The following is an 18,682-nucleotide window of genomic DNA, read 5'->3' as shown; positions in this document are numbered from 1 at the left end:
AACTGCTGCTCCGAATATTATGCGATGCTGGAATCTAAATGGGTCTTGATTTATCTAAAAAAAAAAAAAAAAAAAAAAAAAAAAAAAACCACCCCAACAGGCAGTTGGTCGTGGCTGTGGCCGCTTTTGTGCAACAGCCCCAGTGATCGACACGCGCGTTCATGTACAGCATCTGGGCTGGTTTGAGGACGCGAGCCCGTGGAAGGGCCCGGCTGGGCTTCCACCTCCTAAGGCTCCCCCCGCGCCGCCCCGGGCGCCCCGGGATGGTGGCCGCGGGGCGTGAGTGCCCGGCCCCGGGGGACGCCTCCTCCCCGCCGGGGCCCGCGGCGCGGAGGCCGCGCGGGTCCGTCATCATCGCGGCTGGAGGACAATAGCTCATCAAGCCCCAGCGAGAGCCCCGGCCGTCGCGGAGCCTGGGCTGGCGGGGGATGAGGCTGAGCGACTCCTCCTAGAGGTGGTTATGTGGAGACGGAGCAATCCCTTCTCCCTCCGCCTCCCCCCCCCGCTACTATCCGCGGCCCGGGGACTGCCGCTTGCCGCCATTGACAAGCACCGGTAGAGCCCGGAGAAAGGCAAAGAGTCCTGCCCGGCGGCGGCGGCGGCGGCGGCGGCGGCGGCGGCGGCGGCGCGCGCGGGCCCGACCTCGCCCGGGGAGCGGCGCGCCGAGGGCACCGGGCGCCCGAGCAGGCGGCGCAGCACCAGGTGAGCCCGCCATGGCGACCGCGTCATTGTTCGGGGGCTCCGGGGGCCGCAGCCGGAACGCGCCGCGGGGGCAGCGCGGGGGCCGCAGCGACCCCCCGGCCGCCCCGCCGCCCGGCCCCGCCGCCCCGGCAGCCGGGCCTCCCCGCGGAGGGGGCGGACAGGGATGAACGCGTCGAGCTGCCCAACTTGCTGCCCCGCGAAGGAGAGGCCGGGGCGGCGGGGCCGGGCGGCGGGGCGGCCCGCGAGGGGCCGGAGGGGCGGCGGGGTGCGGGGCCGCGGCGAGGCCGGCGGGGGCGGGCGGGGAGGGAGGCGCCGGGCCGCCGGGGGGCCGCTCCGGGGCTGCGGGGCCGGGCGCCGGGCCGCTCCGGGCTGACAATGGAAGGGGCGCGGGGCGCGGGCGCGGGCGCGGGCGGGGGCGCGGGCGGGGGCGCGGGCGCCGCGGAAGGTCAGGCCGGGGGCGCCGCGGCGGGGGCGAGGCCGGGGAGCCCCGCGAGCCCCGTGAGCTCCCGGCCGGCGCGGAGGAGGGCTCGGGCCGGGCACTCCCCTCCGGTTCCCTTTCCGGGGCGCCCGGGGCCGCCGCGCGCTGCGCTTTCCCCGGGAAATGGCGGCCCCTCCGCCGCTCGCTCGCGCAGCCCCGGCTTCCCGCTTTGCGCGGGAAAAAGATCTAGAATAAGAATGATAATTAAGAAAAAAAAGGGGGGGAGGGGGGATACAAGTCAAGGGGCCGCGGCGGAGGACGGGGCGGCGGCGGGCGCGGGACGGCGAGCGGGGCGCGCGGGCGCGGCGGGCGGCACCGGCCCTGCCCCCCGGCGCGGCCGCTCCCCCGGCCCGGCCCGGCCCGGCCCGGCCCCCAGCCCCGCGCCGGCCGCGCCCGGGCCTCGCGCCCCGCGGTGCCCTTCCCCGCCTCGCCGCGCGGGGGCGCCCTCCGCACCTGCCCTCTTTGTTCCTCCCAACAATGGCCAAGGGGCACCGAGCCCCGGAGGGGCCCAGGGCGCCTCCTCCTGCAGCTCGGCGGGCCCCTGCAGGGCTCCGGTGGCAGCCGCCCCACGCGGGCGAGGGGCGGAGGGGCCAGAGGAAGCCAAAGCGCGGGTCCCGGTGTGTCTGCGGCGCTGCACCCCGACGGGAATGGGGGTCCCCGCGTTCCCGCCCCGCCGCGGGGGGCCTCGATGCCAAGCCCCGAGGCCTCGGCGGGCCCGGGCCCTGGAGGCGCTCAGCCCGCCCTGGCGCGGTGTCCTCGCTTCCCGCCTTCCCCGTGTGCGCCCGTGTCCAGGGCCCGCGCACCCTGCGCCGCGGTTCGGGAGGTTCGGGAGGCGAACCTGATCCAGGGCGAAAAGCGCCGCGGGGTGTGCTGTTTCTTACTTGGCCACACGAATCCTCGATTCGTTCATATGTAACTGAAAGTTCTCTCTTACCCCTTTGGAAAACTCCTTTTTTTTTTTTTTTTTTCCAAATGAGCATTCCGAACGGCAGGATTTGGAACCACGCTCATGCGTTTGTAGAACCTCGCTAACCCAAGATTATCATAGAAATAAATATAGGCTCTGCCCGGAGGAAAAGTTTATCTTGCATCCAGTAGTAGTTCACACCTTTAAAACTTCCCTTCCCTGTATCCAAATTGTATATAAATGGAGATAGAGATATATCTCCAGTTCTCCATGCCGTTTCTGCTAGCCTGTCACAGGTCTTCCTCACCTGGATCCATTTATTGCTGTGCTTTGGACATTATTAATGGTTTCCTCTATTTCAAGACTCTCTGTAAAAGAATTTCCCTCCTAGGATCCAGAATGTTCCAAAGAGTCTGACCTTACTCCCTCCCCATCCCATCTTCTGTCTAGTTCCCAGGGATTCTGAGGCTTTTCCCAGTGGGTGGGACACCCTGCTAGCTATTGTCTGAGACAGCCAGGTCTGTTTTCACTGCCTCCTGCCAGCAGAGCAGGAGGGAATCCTGTTTTAGGCAGGCAACTTTAAATGAAAGGTATCTGTAACTTGTCCAGGGGGAAGGGTGTACAAAAATCCAACCGACTTTTTAAAAACTGTTTTTCATTCTTAAGAAATAACCTCAAAGATGCACTGTGGGTAAATGCTTTCCTTTGCACAGACATGAGCAGAGAACTTGTGGTTGGAGATCACGCTAGAAGCATATACTGAGAGCCAATTATTAAACACCTCTGATTGGGGGACGAAATGCACATATGGGAAGTCACGGAGCCTGCTCTCAGAGAGCTTACATCCCAAGCCTAGGCGATAAAATGTATATGCAGGTAAGGAAGGTAAAAAGTGATTAATCTTGGCAAGCGAAGTGGGAAACTGGGTTCTTTCTTACACTGCTAACAGGTGTGTAAATTAGTAGTACAGCCAACTTGGAGGGCAGTTTGACAGTGTTAAAATTAGTGATGTGCACATTCTGTGACCCAGCCATTCCACTTCTTGGTATGTATCCTAGAGAAGCAGGCACACGTGTGCACAGATTATGTAATTCCCTCCCATTGCAGGGTTTTTGGTAATTTTGAAACTGAAAGCCACTTAATGGCAGGCATAGGGAATGGCTGAATAAACTTTGGTACATCTGTCTCCTGGATAACTAGGCAACAGTTAAAAAGAATGAGTAAGTCCATATATACTAAGAGAGAAAAGTCACCAAGACATATTATTAATGAAAAAAGTAATTGCAGGGGCAGCCTGGGTGGCACAGTGGTTTAGCGCTGCCTTCAGCCCAGGAGCCTGATCCTGGAGACCCCGGGATCGAGTCCCACAATGGGCTCCCTGCATGGAGCCTGCTTCTCCCTCTGCCTGTGTTTCTGCCTCTCTCTCTCTCTCTCTCTCTGTGTCTCTCACAAATAAATAAATAAAATCTTTAAAAATAAAAAAAAGAAAAAAGTAATTGCAGAACAATACATATTGTATGGTACTATTTATGTAAAAACAAAATAATATTATGCATATCTGTAAGCAAAAACGCATACATAAACAGGAAGGATGTAAAGACACAAAGAGACAACAACTGGAGGAATTGTCAAGGAAGAGTTTAGTCATACAATTATTCACACCCATCTGTAACCATTGTTACAACATTTGAAGTTTTACAATTTGAATTAATTTCTATATTACTTGCATAACTAAATACAATTAAGAAGTTACAAGTGATTGATAATGTGTAATAACAGCCACAATAACATGCCACAACAATTTTTAAAGGGAGAACGGAATTTTAGTCTGGAGGAAAGGCTGGAGTAGGCTTCACAGAGAATGCAGGAGGACTGGAGCAGAAAGAAAAAGAAGAAAGAGCTCCTCCTCCTCTTTCTTCAGCGTCATCACATCCTCATCTCTTCATCATCACATCATCATCACGTAAATTCCCTTGCGAGGCTGAGGCCAAACTGCCCTGCCCAGTTCAGGCTGAGGAGGGAACTGAACTGACAATTTATGATTTGTGTAATTGCTCTGATTCTATGAATATCTTATATTAGATTTAGAAGAGAAAAAAAAAATGAACCAATAGAGGATATGACTTCTTACAATGATACTGGAAGGTGATATTTTAAAAAGGAAGGTAGTGAAAACTTCAAAAGGGAGGGGTTTTTTTTCTCCTGGATGCACACTGGGATGTATATTGGGAATTAAGTTGGAGGGAAAGATGAGTGTTTGAGAGGATAACCCATTTCCCCCTTCCAAAAAAAATCACGAAAGGAACCCCCCAAATGCTATTGAAACAAATATTGAAGGGGCACCTGGCTGGTTCAGTCGGTAGATCATGCAACTCTTGATCTCAGGGTGGTGAGATCAAACCCCACGTTGGGCATGAAGCCTAAGAAAGAAAGAGAGAATGAATGAATGAATGAATGAATGAGAGAGAGAGAGAGAGAAAGAGAATGAATGAATGAATGAATGAATGAATGAATGAGAGAGAGAGAATGAGAACAATATTTAAGGCTGGCTGCCTTTTTCACTTACCCGAGGACTATTTATTGAAGGTCAGATGTGTACATAACACTACCAGGTATAGCAAAGTGCAGAAAAGATCAGGGTTCCAGAAGTGGGGGAGGGGGGGGGCAGTGAGGAGGCTGGCGGTAGGTCTGGTCTCACATAAACCTTCTGGTCATGGATAAGCGGTTTACTGACCACTGCCCCTCCCCGTCACACCTCCTGTGGTGGCTAAAATCAGGGCACTATAGTTGGCTGATCACTCAAGTCCCCTTTGGTCTTGGATCATGATTCTGTAAAACCCTGATTCTAACCTTGTGATGATTGTGAATTCCCAGACAGATGGAATTTGGGAGATACGGGATTAGACCATGAGGGACCCCGAAGTGCCCCGCCTTGGAAAAACAAAAGTACTGACTGTCATGAAGTTCTCACTACATTAGGTAGCTCGGAGTTTTAATTAGCACTCCTTTACCCCAGCTCCTGGAAGGAGGTTGCTGAGACCAAGCCGGGTGGTGGTCACAGAACACCAAGCGCTATGATGTCGTAATCATTGCTTTTGAGCGAGAGGGAAAAATGCCAACCTGAGCTCCGTGAAACTCATTCTCTAAAACCATGTCTTCTGTGGAATTAAGACACAATAGCTAATGTTCATTAAATCCCTTACTGCCTGCCAGGCGCTGTTCCGGACACTTTGTAGGCATTAACTCCTTTCATTCTTACAACAGCGCTACAGGTAGGTACTCTTATTAGACCCATCTTACAGAAGAGAAAAGCGAGGTCAAGGACGTGCCCACAGCTGGAGGTAGACTTGGGACTCGAGGCCAGGCAGCCTCACTCCACAGCCCACATCCTCCCCTCCATGGGGTGAGAACAAGGCTGGCAGCCCAGTGATTCTCAGATTATGTTCATTATGCAGATTCTGATTTTTGAAACCTCGTCTTTGCATCACCGCTTTACCTGCCTCTGTCAGATGCAAGATAAAGATTATCCGATTGAGCCACACAACACTGTACTTTAAACTGTCTTGTCACAAAGTATTAAATAAGATAAATTTGGTGGTTTCTCTGAAGCCCTTACTGTTCATTTATCCATCCCACCATCCATCATACTTTGCCCGATTTATTTGACTGGCGTTGCCAATTTGGACTTGGAATGGAGTAAGTAATTCAAGTCAGAATTCTCATGCTTTGACAGAAGCGTGTGTGGAAATACGCATCGGACCACCAGCCTCAGCGCAGGGACGTTGGCTCCAGCTCATTCCAGGATGCCAGGATTAACTACGGCAACCATACTACTTAACCCACAATTGCAGTACATGATCTGATCAAAGATTTGGGGGTTGTTTCTGGATAAAAGAGGCAGTCCTGATGATATAGTTTGGATGCCTAAATTTAGGGTGTTTCCATAACAACCGGACAAAAACATAGCAAAGTGAAATCAAGCTGATCCTGGAAACCCCAGGCCCTTGTGTTTACTGGTCTGGCATTAATAACAGCATATATTATGCAACTTGTATTTTGCGTTGCCTTCACTGTTCAATAACGCCATTAAAATTAAATAGCGGTAGTAGAATATGAAAAAGTAAATTCCAATAGCTTTTATAATATACAACATAAACTTTTAGATCAGACGATAATTCACAGGGTCCCCCACCAATATCCTAAACTTGCAAATCGATCGGTCTTCCAGAATTTCCGTGCCGTACTAACCAACTCCAGTGTTGCCTCCTTGCCATGAAACTGGATTTCACCCCCGTGGCTCTTCAGTGAACACCGTAGAGTATTGTCTTGGGGTGGAGAAGAGGCAGTCCTGGAACAAAGCAAAGTAGAATTTTCAAGTCTGGTTTTTATTTTCTATGATTATCATGGATGACAAGATAGTCACTTCAAAGGGAAGATCACCTGGACTTCATTCTACAGGGTTGTTCCATGACTGTGGAACAGTCACAGAGAGGGGTCAGGAGTGACCTTTTGAGCATCTTCATTGAATAGAAGCAACTGTCAGGTCGGAAAGGCCCTCACGGGTCAGCAGGTGCAATAGCTGTCAGTTCTCGGAGGCCCAAAGCAGGAAAGGTAGGGACCCAGGCATCAAGGTTCTCAAGCACCTCCCGATTCCAACCAGGACTGCTCCCCTTCCTTCCATCTGTTTTATATGTTGGAGCTCCTGAAAGGTTGCTTTCGTTGGTTTGAGCAAAGTTGGAAGGATTGGCGGGGGAGGTGTTGAATAATCGACAGGTTTGACTAAGGGCCACAGGTGGTGAGTACAAGACGAGCCCCTACCCCCCTCACACCACACACACACACACACACACACACACACACACTTTGGCCCACTGCACCTCTCATCCGAGGTCTAGCAGCTTGCACCTATAGGTGGAAAGGCACCATGGGCCTCGTGGTTGCCCTTACCAGGTATAGCAGATACAGACCACCAAGGCGGGTCCCCACAGCCATAACCAGGGAAGGACACTGCCTGTCACAGGATAGAACACTGCAACTAGAGCCACAGCCCCGCCACCACCACTTATGCCCATAGTACACCCACTGACAGTAAGGAAAACAGGAGGGGAGACAGACAGGGATGGAGGAAGAGGGGTCTTGGGACAACTGCCTCTGCCTTGAGAGCCCACAACCAGCCCTACCTATGTACTCAGAGGCCCAGCAGCCATGGTGTCTCTGGAAGCCCCTGGTGGGCCAGGCAGCACCAAGGCCTACAGCCCTCTGATGCTGGTGCACTCACTTTCAGCCCCAAAGCGAACTCCTGTGTCTCCTCACCCCTCACCTGAGAAGCTCATCTGGCCTCAGACAAAGTCGGTCCCCTGCCCAGAGAAGCAGGAGGCCCCTGTTGATAACAATAAAATCACTGCTAATTTGCAGTGATTAGCTTTTGAAGAAACAGGATAGCTTGCCCACTGTTCCTGTTTGTCAATTCTCAAGAGCAAAAAGACCAGAAACCAGGCTGGACCCAGTGAAGGGTTTGGTTTTTGTTTTCCATGAATGAATAGATTCAGGAAGACATTTTCTTCCGGGGTGCATGACTAAGATCCAATGAGAATTAAAATTATTGTTATTCACTCACTTACATTCATTTCTCATTCAACTGGTTCCGGAGGTGGCCTCATATAGGCTCATAAGGAAGAAACTAAATAGATATCAACAACTTGTCCTTTTGTCTTCTTTAAAAAAAAAATTCGATAAATAAATAAAATCTTTAAAAAAAAAAAAAAAAAGGGATCCCTGGGTGGCGCAGCGGTTTAGCTCCTGCCTTTGGGCCAGGGCGCGATCCTGGAGACCCGGGATCGAATCCCATGTCGGGCTCCCTGCATGGAGCCTGCTTCTCCCTCTGCCTGTGTCTCTGCCCCCCCCCCTCTCTCTCTCTCTCTCTCTCTCTATCATGAATAAATAAATAAAATCTTTAAAAAATAAATAAATAAAAATAAAAAATAAAAAATAATAAAATAAAAATTCGAGCCTACATTTTTTTTTTTTAAGATTTCATTTATTTATTCATGAGAGACACACAAAGACAGAGGGAGGGGCAGGTTCCATGCAAGGAGCCTGACATGGGACTCGATCCCAGGTCTCCAGGATCAGGCCCTGGGCTAAAGACGGCGCTAAACCGCTGTGCCACCCAGGCTGCCCTTGAGCCTACATTTAACAAAAGAAACAAAACCTGCTAAAAGTCGCTGAGTACCACTGTGGCAGCGTACGCCCTAAATCTAGGCCACATCTGCTCCCAGCCTTTGCTCAGCTCTCCTCTCCCCGTCCCCTCTAGAAGGAGATAGGCACAGGCTCTGACTCTGGATTATAAAGAATGCACTGGCAGTAGTTGAGCTTCCTCCTGGATTATTCCAGGACATGACTTGAAAGACTTTTTAAAAAGGGAGTGATTTGTAACCCAATAGTATAATTTAAATAAATTGGGTTAATGCTTGGTTCTAACGTTCATGGTTGGTTAATTTAGTTAATTTGATCCGTGTGTCATTTTGATGAAATTGCATTTGATATAGCTCTTTACATTATAAATTGTTAATGTGCTCTAACATATATGACGATAAAATTATTGACTATTCTCATTCACTTAGAGGTGGCCTTGGAAGAAAACGGTTTGGAAAGGATTACTTGTGCAATAATGATTTGCCCTTGGACTTCATAAATGGAAATGTAATAGAGCAAGTGATTTAGCTAGTATTACTGAGAATGGTTTTTACAGCTACAAAATAATTCTATTATTATTTTAATACAGTACGTAGGGTAACACCAAAATATATTAGAATTCTATTAGGTGTGAGGTTTTTTGTTTAATGCCTTTAAAAATATATTTCTACATATAGTTAATACATTTGTATTGAATTCCCTAATGTCCTACCTAGTTTTATTTCATCTCATTTTATTCTCCCAAAGGAGAATTTTGAGCTGACAGTGTGAAGATGCTTCGTTGCCATGTCTACTTCATGTTTTTTTACTTCATTTTTTTTAAAATATTTACAATATGAGATATTCTGAAGCGCGATACTACAGATTAGAGAAATATCACAGGGACTAAAAATGAATACATTTCAGCAATTTTAAGACAGTACTTAAAGTTTTAAAAAATTCATTGCCATCATCAAAAAGCTAGAAGACCTCTGATTTCCAGTTTTAAAGTAATATATATATATATATATATATATATATATATATATATATATGAAAGCATTTTGATTCATATACTTTTTTATGGGAATTCACTCTCTTGCTCATTTATTCAACAGAAATTTAGGGAGAATCTTCTAGGGGCCAAGGCTTTTGCTAGCACAGGGACAGAGCAAAGCTCCAGCCTTGTTGACTTTCAGGCATCAGGCCCCCCTCCCTTCCCACCCCTAGGGTCCCTCCTCACTAAGGAAGAGGCAGCTGGAGCCCTGCTCTGCCTCAGATTTCTCCACCTACCAGGAGCACCCTGCTAGCAGGCATGGGACCAAAGCCCTCCCCATGAGCGTTTTCCCTCCCCACAGGCCCTGATTTGTATACTTCTGAAGAGAACAGCTCAAAAGACTACTTTAAAATAAGGTGTCTTGCAATTCCAGATCCCTTGTCAGGGTGGTTCATCAGCCCAACCAAACCTCACCTGTAACACTCGGCCCACAATTACTGTTCCCCATCTCAAATGGCTGCTCTCTCTTTTATAAAGCCACTTTAAAATGGTCATTTAAGTCAGGATTGCTGGCAGCTTCGAATGGACCATCTTGCTGATTGGCTAGAGTTTGTCATCAAACTCATCAGTTTACATATAATAAAAATTTCAAGAAGTTGTTTGAGGCATAAAAAAATGAGTTACTCTTGATCAGCTCTTTATGCTTGAGAAAGAATTTATTTAAAAGAAAATTTTGTCCAAAGAAACCAGACTATTTTGTCTTTTCACGAAGACAGGCAATCAGGGTGGTAAGCAAAGTTTGCTGTTTCCCACCAAAAGAATTTATTCAATCAGGGCAAATGCTTGGAATTTTTCTTTTCTTTCTTCTCTTCCCTTCTGGGACTATAGTATAATTACAAATATTGTTTATAGGAATCCCATATACATTTGCTACAACCGGGCAAATACAGACACACTGAATTTGATTCTGTTATATTAATGGGTCTTAAATAATCTCTTGATAGGAAATTTTATATTCTCCAATTATCTCAAGACCAATGACTCACCTGGTGATGAAAGTGATCTAAATTTTTCAATATGACATTATTACTCAATTATAAAACAGTTGAGCTCTTTCTCCTTACCAGCATACTCATTTCTAGGCTAAATCCCAAATGATGTTTGTTAAGATGTTAAATTGAAATGACACTTTCCGTTTCCACTTCTACATGATGGACGGAGCACATGTGCTTTCCCTCTCTTGGAGCCCACAAAAGTAATGGTAAAGAATTTCAAAGAAAATAAACACTGAACAACAAAGGGGCAGGGGTTAGTGTGGGTCTTCAGCAGGTGGGAGATTTCAACAAATTTCTGGAAGACTGCAAGGGCCTCCGACTGTGCAGACAATATCTCCGGGGAAGCCATGAGTAAGAGTCAAGGCAGGGTGAGAGATGGGGAGTTGTTGAGAGTCTGTTTCCAGAACGGCTGGGTGAATTAGTCCTTCTCCCTCCCCACCTCCCAGTAGAGTTTCCGGCAATCCAGCATTTATCCCCCAAGTAACAATCTGAGATTTCCTCTCTAAAGAAATTGAACAACTGCATGGGGTACTGGGGTACCTCAACTGGTTAAATGTCTGACTTGATTTCGGTTCAGGTCATGATGTCAGGGTCCGGAGACCAAGCGCCACGTTGGGCCCTGCACTGAACATGGAGCCTGCTTAAGATTCTCTCCTTCTCCTTCTGCCCACCCCTCAAATATATAATTTATTTTTAAAAAGAAATCTAGTCTTACATTTTTAAAAAGAGGGAAATTGAACAACTACAGGGCAGGTCTAGAATTTCTAGGATGCCTGAGATTCCACAAAGTAATGGGTTCTCATTCTGGCTTTTTGGGTTCTAAGTCCCTGACTGGGCACCCAGGTGATCCCTGCTTCTTGGCAGGCCTTATGCATGTACCCAGAGGTCCCAAAAGCAGGAACCATGCCTACCAAATAATAGCTGAGGAAAACTTTTCTATCTGCCTATAATAATCAGGCTTGTCTTTCATTCTTAAACATGAAAGCATGACCAAAGCTCACCAGACATTGAAGGAAAGCTGACATGAAAGAAAAAGATGAAAATAAAAACATAGGATGACTGACTGGATAATATAACTTAGAGAACAGACAATAACGTCAACACACCCCAAGCAGTTTCAGAGAGACTTGAACATGGTACGTTCATAAAAGAAGGAAGGAAGAGAAAAAGGAAGAGTCAGAGAATAAGAAAGAGCTCTTGAAGATTAATAATTTGTTGGCCAAAATTAGATGTTACGGGACTGAAAAAAAAAACAGAAGGAAAAAGAGGACCCATCCAGGAGATCCAATCCCTGGTTTATAGGCATCCCAGTAAGAGAAGGGACAAGTGGGAGGAATAAAGAAATGGAGGGAAATAGGGCAGCCCAGGGGCACTCAGCGGTTTAGTGCCGCCTTCAGCCCAGGGCCTGATCCTGGGGTCCCGGGATCTGAGTCCCACGTGGGGCTCCCTGCATGGAGCCTGCTTCTCCCTCTGCCTGTGTCTCTGCCTTTCTCTCTCTCTCTCTCTCTCTCTCTCTCTCTGTCTCTCATGAATAAATAAATAAAATCTTTTTTAAAAAGGGGAGGAGTTAAAGAAATGGAAGGAAATAATCAAATCCATACCAGAAAATCCCTGGAGTTATTAAAGACACAAGTCTTATGATAGATTGAATGGGCTTATCTCCAAGAGCTGAGCAGGGTGAGTGGAAATGGGGAGGACCCACATCTAAACATGTCCTTGTGAAATTTTAGAACATTAAGAGACAATCTAAAAGTATGGAGGGGGGATCCCTGGGTGGCGCAGCGGTTTGGCGCCTGCCTTTGGCCCAGGGCACGATCCTGGAGACCCGGGATCGAATCCCACGTCGGGCTCCCGGTGCATGGAGCCTGCTTCTCCCTCTGCCTGTGTCTCTGCCTCTCTCTCTCTCTCTCTCTCTCTCTGTGACTATCATAAATAATAAATAAATAAATCTTAAAAAAAATAAAAAAAAAAAATAAAAAAATAAAAAAATAAAAGTATGGAGGGGTTTTGAAAAATGAAAAATAAATTTAAAATAAGTTAAAAGAAAGTATGGGGGTTGGTAGCACCAAATTTCTCTGTAACACTCGACAAAAAACAACAATGGATCAAAATGTTGAAGCAAAATGATTCTGATACTAAAAATTATTTGATTGATTGAATTGTTGATTACCAAGTGATCCTCCAAAGATCATTCCGTAAAGACAACTCCATTTATGTAAGAGAACAAAGTGTACTTCTCTGAATTGTCTCTGAAGAGTTACAAGAAACCATAGCAGCAGGCCAAGAAAGAGGAAGATGTTGGGTGAGGCACAAGCCAGGAAGACAGTCCCAGGATGACCGCTGGGTGAGACAACCATTCCCAACAGGAGCAGGAGGTCAGGAGACTTCTGGATAAAAGTCTCTGGGAAGAAAGTGGCCCCTGCAAAGAACAATGACTGAAAAGCAGGGTGTTTTTTAGGATATGGCAAAGCCACACTTTTCTCTTGTCAACAAGAAGGAAAACACAATGGATCCTCATTATTCACGGATTCCATATTAGCGAGTTTGCCTGCTTGCTAAAATGTATATGTCACCCACAAATCAATGGATTTCCAGTCTTTCAAAGACATGCACCGGGCAGTAAAAAATTTAGCCTCATCACTTACCTTCCCAGCTGAATTCTACCGAGGGCTGGCCTTCCTCTTTCATCTCTCACGCTCTAAATTCATGCCCTTTCCGTGGCCTGTTTAGCACCATCGTTTTCACACTTTTGTGCTTTCCATTGGTGATTCCACTATTCAAAATGGCCCCGAGGCACCGTCCTGAAGTGCTGTGTTGTGTAGAGTTCCTGAGCACAAGAATGCTGCGAATACACGTGCCTTCTGGAGAAAATATGTGTTAGATGAGGTTCCTTCAAGCTTAAGTTACAGTCACTAGTTCCCATGAATTCAGTGTTAGTGACTCAGCAATACACATCGTATAAGATATCTTTAAACACAAACGCATGTAAAACAAGGTTATATATTTTTTTTTAATAATTTTTTTTTATTTATTTATGATAGGCAGAGAGAGAGAGAGAGAGGCAGAGACATAGGCAGAGGGAGAAGCAGGCTCCATACACCGGGAGCCCGACGTGGGATTCGATCCCGGGTCTCCAGGATCGCGCCCTGGGCCAAAGGCAGGCGTTAAACCACTGCGCCACCCAGGGATCCCACAAGGTTATATATTGATTTGTTGATGAAAAAGTCATGACTGGGTACCCCTGGGTGGCTCAGTGGTTGAGCATCTGCCTTCAACTCGCACAGGTCCCGGGGTCCTGGGACCAAGTCTTGCATGAGACTCCCTGGGGGGAGCCTGCTTCTCCCTCTGCCTATGTCTCTGCCTTTCTCTCTGTGTCTCTCATGAATAAATAAAATCTAAAAAAAGAAAGAAAGAAAGAAAGAAAGAAAGAAAGAAAGAAAGAAAGAAAGAAAGAAAGAAAGAAAGAAAGAAAGAAAGAAAGAAAGAAAGAAAGAAAGAAAGAAAAGAAAAGAAAAGAAAAAGTCATAAGCAGAGCCTTGCAGCCACCTAACCCTGCTTCCCCTAGGAGCCCCGTTCACCATGCACTAGTCCAGTGTTCCCAGCTGCTTCATAGAGCCCAACTACTGCACTTAATCCCAAATTAGTAACTTGGGGGTGGGGGAAGCTGTGTAAGACACAATCTAAATGTGAAGCCAGGGACGCCTGGGTGGCTCAGTGGTTGAGCATCTGCCTTAGGCTCAGGCCATGATCCTGGGGTCCTGGGATCGAGTCCCACATCAGGCTCCCCACAGGGAGCCTGCTTCTCCCTCTGCCTGTGTCTCTGCTCTCTCTGTGTGTCTCTCATGAAAAAATAAATAAAATCTTTAAATAAATAAATGTGAAGCCAAGTAAAATGTGGAATGATTTTGAACAACATGTTTTCAGAACAAAGAATCCACTTGTTGATACTGAGACACAAGATGCCCGGTGCTGGACCACAGAAAAGCAAATGTGAGCCCAGCACCCACTTGATTGTGAAAGGAAAGTCTTTACAAAGTTTTAATCATATAAATGCTGCTTATGAGCATTTCATGTTCAAAATCAATCTAGAGCCAAAATGAAGATTTCACTGTGATTACAGATCCAAATATAAAGGCTGTGAGTGGGGATGATGGTGGCTGGAGGACAGAGGTAGGAAGCAGGAGGGGAGGTAGGGAACGAGGGCCAGGGAAGAATCAGGGCACATAGCCTCCTCCGATGTAACAATGGTTCAAGGGGGAACACCTGTAGGTTGGGGAGTCAGAGATTGAAGTGTTGTATTTAAAGTTCCTGAGGTAGAGGTGCCTGGGTGACTCAGTTGAGGGTCCAACTCTCGATTTAAGCTCAGGGTCATGGGATGGAGTCCCAAGTCAAGCCTGGAGTTGTGGGGGCTCTGTGCTCAGCATGGAATCTACTTGTCCCTCTCCCTCTGCTCCATCTCCCCCTCCCCCCTTCCCCCACTCATGCTCTCTCTCTCTCTCAAATAAATAAAATCTTTGAAAAATAAACAAAGTTCCCAAGGTAATCAGCAGAGGAAATAAAAATGAAAGTATGCTGTTCAACAACTAGAATAGGGAGAAGAAAGAGGACTTAAGTTCTTGTCCTTCTTCGGCATTGACAGACTGTCTAAAAAGTGGAAATAAATTGCAAAGTCAATGTATAAACACTAGAGCTTTGGAGGTGACCACCAGAACTAAAATTAAAAACTGTTCCCAAATGGCCTCTGGAAGCGAGATTGGGGGTAGAAAGAGTGGGGTGGGAGACTATTGCTTTTCATTTTATGCATTTCTTTACCTTTTTCCTTTATACTACTATGTGCAAATAGTACTTAGATTTAAAGATAAACTCAAAATTTTGTTTTACATTTTATTTTTAAGTGATCTCCACACTCAACATGGGGCTCAAACTCACAACCCTGACATCAAGAGTCACATGCTCTACTGACTGAGCCAGCCAGGCACCCCTAAACTCAAAATTTTAAATAGCTTCTTTAACTTCTTTGTTTGCTTTGATTCAGGGTGACCTTGATCAAGTCATATTTCTAGATTTCAGCCTGTGGGTGATGGGCCCTAAGAGAAGTTCTCAGACTTTTTCAGTTCACAGAGAAATTTGCTGTCTCGGCCATTTTTTCCTCCAAGCGCCTAGGCCAGAAGAAATGCCTATCAATTCCATTTATTAAGTGGTGAGGTCCAAACAACTTAATAAGTATGTATGTCCTTGCAATTAAAAGCTATTTGGAAAAAAAAACTGATTCATGAATAAGAAGAAAAAAGAATATTTGTAAACCATTCACAGATAGCCATAATGAATTACAAATAGGGTGTGTGCACCTGTTGGGCACTGCACAACTTCTCGAACCTTAGAATCCGGTTGGACACTGCCACTGTCATTTTCTGTTCCACATTGATTTCTCCCTGACCCTTGCTTTAATCACAGGAGCCACCAAAAACTCAGCTTTCTAAGATGCAACACCATGAGAAAGCAGATAGTACGACCCACCATGAACCACTGGTAGGAACACTTTGACCCTAGAGTTGTAGAGTCCAATAGGTCGAGTATCACTTCATTTCCCTTGGAAGCTCAAACATCTGCTGACTTGTCTGTCCCAGGGTACCTTGGTGCACAGTTTAGGAACCATGTCTCCAGCATCTATTTGAAACTTTAGCACGGTCTGTCTTACGACTTCATTGGAAAATATTTGAGGACAAGGGCCATGTATATTCCACAACGAATGTAGTTTCTCGTTCAATAATAAATGCTTCATAAACACTATCTTTCATGGAATCAATGACATCACAGTTGGAAGATGCATACTGATTTCCAGAGATAATAAAGTGTAAAAAAAAAAAAAGCATCATAAAATCAATGAAATACAGCAGTGATTTGAATAGGCTGGTGTGAGTTTATTGCCCATGTCTGAGTCAATGCTACAATTTGATGTTTACCCTTGTGCTGTCTGTAAAATCTAGCCCATCAGTGTCCTTATGGGCTTTAAATCCTAAATCTACAGAGTCCAAATGTGCCCTCTGCCCAGCACACGCGAAACCAGTTTTGTTCTTCTAACTGTGCTTTTGGAGAGAGAAGGGAATGAGCAGCTCTGCATTCTCCCCCCTTCTTCCCTGAGTCCCCACCGTTAGCATGCTGAAAACTCTCCCGTTCACTTTGCAACTATGAGACTTTATATCTCGGTTTTTCCTGGTCTCTCCAATATGAAAGGATAGATATATTACAGATCTAGGTTATCTGGTCTGGTTCCCAATTCCTCCTAAGGACCCCATGATACCCCAGGATGGGCCTGGAGGGGTTGGGCCAGCTGAGCTTGACCATGTGCAGGCTCCAGGGGGGCCCCCACGTGGTGCCTATAACCACTGGAAGAGTTTCATCCAGCCATATTCTTGTCTTCAAACTTGTAAACAAACATAATGTACTGTAGTCCTTAGCTTTGCCTAATTAGAGAAAAAAATGTTTTAGAGCAGAAGGTAAATAAATGTAAACATTTAAGTATTAGTCTGATGGAAACAAATTTCACATTGCAATAGTTCTTTTCTCTTTAGATGAGCAGCCCTCCACAGAAATTTGGAGATTTGTGGCAAGTAGGTAAAAACCTGTTCAAGTTTTTAAACTCCTGATCTCCCAAGACTAGATAGAGTCAGGGGAAGGGGTAGCCTGGGAACGAAGGACCTTAGGAATTATGATGTCTCACCACTCCAGATGAAGTTCAGTGCAGGCTGGGGGCAGGGGTCATGGGTAAACACAGGGTCTTCTCTGGAGTGGTCAGTGGATGCCAAGCACTTCCTTCCACTTGTAGGGTCCAGGAGGTGTGACATGTCCGCTCCATCTGCATCCTTTCTGAATCTTTAGGGATTTCCAGATGTGGTCTGATTCCTACAATGTACAGGTCCCCCCAACATCAGGGGCCCAGGAGTTTGGGGTGCCCAGCTGCTGAAGCTCAGCATGGTGTCTGCAAAGATGGGTTCCCCAGGCACAATCTCCCATTGATACTTCAGACAGAGCCACATCCCCAGATCTAAGGTCTTAATCTGGAGGAAAATCTGGAAGCTAAAGAAAGTGTGGTTACAAAACGCTATGTGGGGATCCCTGGGTGGCGCAGCGGTTTAGCGCCTGCCTTTGGCCCAGGGCGCGATCCTGGAGATCCGGGATCGAATCCCACGTCGGGCTCCCTGCATGGAGCCTGCTTCTCCCTCTGCCTGTGTCTCTGCCTCTCTCTCTCTCTGTGTGACTATCATAAATAAATAAAAATTTAAAAAAAAAAAAACGCTATGTGTAGAGTGATCCCTACATGATCTAACCCTGGTTTTCTTTCCTTGGCTGTCTTCCCTTCATGAGAGTTTTAGGCGTCAGTCCCTTAACATCACCTGTTTTCCTTCTACTGCCACTAATTCTCAATATTTAGGGAAATTTGTGACTCCTCTTGGCTGACACTGGAGGAGTCCCTAGGAGGTTTTATCCCGCACACTTAGTCATTTTCTGGCTATTTTCATTTGAGAAAAATATGGTGGAGTAGGGAGGGATGAGTATGTCCTGCCTTTGTGTATTTGTGTTTTGTGCATCATTCTCTCTGTTGGTATGAGAGATCGTGACCATCTAGTGTGCACAGTATCCACAGGGCAAGTCCACTCTGTGATGGATTTTTCAGGTGGTTTCCTTGGCAACCAGACCTACTAATCTTCTCCCTCCCCCAACTTACCCATAACTACAAAAAGCACATAATTGGCTTAGCAGAGTCACCAATACTCATACATCTTTATGAACCTGTACAGGCTCTTAACTCTACAAAATTCATTTCCAGAGGTATGAAAGCTTTTCCAGAACCATTTGAAAGTGCATTTCACAAACATTGGAGTGTTTAAGACCAGAGTGACCTTTGGGATCAATGAGTCACTGCCTTATTTTACAGATGAGGTCCACACCAATGAACACAGAGCTCCCCTAGCTAGTTATGTAGAAGCAGGACCTCACCCAGGTTTTTTGCTCCCCATCCTGGAGGCTTCCCACTGTATCAGGAGCCCCCTCCATTCAAATACTACCAGCAGCTAGCAAATCTGTCATTTAGCTCTCTCTGGGGACAGGACCGATTCACATTGCTTTATGAGTCCCCTATGCCTTGGGTCAGTGATGACCAACAGCAGGTACTGCAGACATTGACAGATGCGTGACCTCAGTTTCCTTAATGTAAATTGATGGCTAAAATGCTAATATTGCTGTTGCTTGCTTCCTCCAAGGGAAGACATCCGAGTGGCTTCGTGAGAGGTAGCAGCCTGGCACAGCAGAGGCACAGAAAATGTGCAAGTTCTAAAAAGGGTGATTGTGTTTGATCCCTGCGCCTTACT

General features: G+C 46.8%; 1 protein-coding gene across 1 annotated transcript in view; it reads left to right on the top strand.

Annotated features, from left to right (window-relative positions):
- The first annotated feature begins 272 nt into the window (after positions 1-272).
- The window catches only part of LOC121486791 (core histone macro-H2A.2), a 49,252-nt gene continuing 30,842 nt past the window's right edge, over positions 273-18,682 (top strand). Inside the window, exon 1 of the mRNA XM_041748072.1 lies at positions 273-702. The gene's annotated coding sequence lies outside the window, so the exon portion shown is untranslated. The remainder of the gene's footprint in view (positions 703-18,682) is intronic.

This window comes from Vulpes lagopus, chromosome 3, assembly GCF_018345385.1.
Source record: "Vulpes lagopus strain Blue_001 chromosome 3, ASM1834538v1, whole genome shotgun sequence".
NCBI lineage: Eukaryota > Metazoa > Chordata > Mammalia > Carnivora > Canidae > Vulpes > Vulpes lagopus.
This window is presented reverse-complemented; position numbering and strand designations above follow the sequence as displayed.